The following is a 3,109-nucleotide window of genomic DNA, read 5'->3' on the forward strand; positions in this document are numbered from 1 at the left end:
GCGGGCGGGGGGGGGGGGGGGGGGGGGCAGGATAGAGGGGTCCGGGGCCGGAGACTCTGGGGAGGTGAGACCACCCCACCCCTCCTGAACAGAGCCCCCCCGGTCGTGGTTCGACACCCCCGCGACCCCCCCCCCCCCCCTCCTGCTGCCTGGCTGTCGCCTGGGGAGACCAAAGTCCACATTACTGGGGGGGGGTGGGGGGGGGGGGGGGTTGTGTTTAGTCATTTTATGGTGATCATCATCCCGAACATCCTTGTCCTCCAGGGGGGTTTTGCACTATGTGATACGTTCAGTTTAGTCCCCGCCTCTTCTGTTTTAGTCCCCGCCTCTTCTGTTTTAGTCCCCGCCTCTTCTGTTTTAGTCCCCGCCTCTTCTGTATGCATGACCTGAAGCGCCTCGCTAGGCTTTCTGTTGCTCCCCTATGCAAGCTGCATCTGTAGCTGTCTTCTACTGCCCTTCAAGATCACAGATAACTGGGTCCTACCGCGTTACACAGTAGGCACGTCGTCATTCATAAGCAGTCTTCCAAGGGACATTTTGATTGAAAGAGATTATCGATGTACCCATTTTCTTAATCTGTTCCTAGAATATTGTGCTCTGTATATCTCATTTCACAAAGAAATATCCACATGGATTTTTCCTTCTTCCTGAATTTGTTGTCAGTCCAGCCCAGGAACTGAAGTGGTCAACAAACAGCTCTTATACACGTTGACCGCGTTCTCAGCTTTTCCTGTTCATTTATCAGATATCAGCAACACCCAAAGATTCACCCAGTTATCTCTTACCGTTGAAGTGCTGTAAAATAATTAACCTCTCCAATCTTAGTATATAGCACTATTGTTATTTTGTAAGTTTGTTATTTTATTCAATGGTTGTGTGAAAGTCATGTTGTTTACTTTTTTATGACCTGTCTCTTCTCTATGCATATCTAAGTGTTTGAGTCTGTCTTTACAGAGATACTGTATAAATCCTTTCTGTTATTCATGCGTTATTAGAATCCTCTTAGAGGCAGACACACTATTGTTTGTTGGTTTGTGTAATTCTGTATCTACACATGGTCACAGCGCCCCCTTCAGGCCGACAGTTTTTATAGTTTTCTCGTCATAAACAGAAATCATCTCCAGAGATAAAGAGAGGTGAAACGTCTTTTAGCATATCTCATTCGCTGTAACTCAAAACGATTATCAGGTTCATCGGTGATCTATTACCTCAGTCTAGGGTCAATATGTTACTACTCTAAGGTTCAAAGGTCAAATGTGAGATTGAGGGATGTGGGTATGGGGTTATTGGGGGGTAGTGATATGTGAGGGGAAGTTACTGCAGTGGGTATAAATACATGGACGTGGTTTTGGAGTAGAGAGCTGTTTTATTCACAGCCTGGTTCAGAGTGAAGTTGGAGGTGTAGATGAAGGAGGAGATGAAGGAGGAGGTGGAGGAGGAGGTGGAGGAGGAGGTGAAGGAGGTAGCTATACTCAGCGCAGTGATGGGAACTTGCAGCAGGTCAGAGATGGGCAGGAGGAGAAGACAGCGGACTGGCTAGTAGTTCTGAGGAATGAAAGGGAAGAAAATGGTTAAGTTACTGATCTTACACAGCCTGTAGTTTCAGATTTGTGGGAGGTCTGTTGCATAATACTGTAATGCTGATCGGGCAAATCTCCCCCAAAGTTACACCAAATCAATTACAATCCTGGCGGTATCCCTTTGCGTGGAGCCTATATTGCATGTCCGTTTTCACTGAGCTGGTTAGGCCAGGGTTCGTCCGCGTGTGCTTCCTGGTGCGCTAATATTGTCAGTACCCCACGGGCCTCTCCGCGAGGGGAAGCCCTGAACCGTTACATGTGGTGTGACTCTCTGTGTGACCTCTGACCTCCCTCGTGTCCCCCAGCGCCCCCTATCGCTTCTCTTAATGCTGGCATTAAGGTGCATTACACACCACTGCTTGATTGTTACACATTTCATTTTTGTTTTGTTTTTTTGGATTAAAATGTTTTATTTTCTTATTTGTTTTAAGTTATTGATACAGGTTGAAACTTTGTGTAGTTTTCAGGTGACGCTATGAAGAACTCTGCTTTTTTTGTGTTTGTTTTGTGTTCAACCGCCTGCCTTTGAGAGATTCTTGAAGATTAGAGTTTTTCTTTTTCTCTGTTTTCAGTTTTTGCTTGTTTTTCAAAAGGGGAAATTTAAATCTGAAGTGTTACATTTCACATTTTTCATCATAAACTTGTAAGGATCCTTGTACCGATGGTGTCCTCATTCTTTCTCACATTATTGACTTTTCTGTAGCCTACTGTATGATTAGTTATAGAAGTAAAAGTGGTCTGAACAGGTAGATAAAGTGAGGTCTCGATCACCTCCAGAAGGTGTACAGTAGCATCCCTACCATACAGTATCCACTAACACTATCCTTATACTTTTATATCTACCAAGTCACAACCACTGATCTTTAAACCAGCCCCGGAGTCTAGAACAGCTCAGCCTCACCATGGAGCTATAGACCTAACCCTACCCTAACCCTAACCATGGAGCTATAGACCTAACCCTACCCTAACCCCTAACCATGGAGCTATAGACCTAACCCTACCCTAACCCTAACCATGGAGCTATAGACCTAACCCTACCCTAACCCCTAACCCTAACCATGGAGCTATAGACCTAACCCTACCCTAACCCTAACCATGGAGCTATAGACCTAACCCTACCCTAACCCCTAACCCTAACCATGGAGCTATAGACCTAACCCTACCCTAACCCCTAACCTCCAGCAGCAGCTCACCCTAACCATGGAGCTATAGACCTAACCCTAACCCTAACCCCTAACCTCCAGTAGCAGCTCACCCTAACCATGGAACTACAGACCTAACCCTAACCCCTAACCTCCAGTAGCAGCTCACCCTAACCATGGAGCTATAGACCTAACCCTAACCCTAACCCCTAACCTCCAGCAGCAGCTCACCCTAACCATGGAGCTATAGACCTAACCCTAACCCTAACCCCTAACCTCCAGTAGCAGCTCACCCTAACCATGGAGCTACAGCCCTAACCCTAACCCCTAACCTCCAGCAGCAGCTCACCCTAACCATGGAGCTACAGACCCTAACCCTAACCCCTA

Source organism: Borostomias antarcticus (genome assembly GCF_949987555.1).
Source record: "Borostomias antarcticus genome assembly, chromosome: 16".
Taxonomy (NCBI): domain Eukaryota; kingdom Metazoa; phylum Chordata; class Actinopteri; order Stomiiformes; family Stomiidae; genus Borostomias; species Borostomias antarcticus.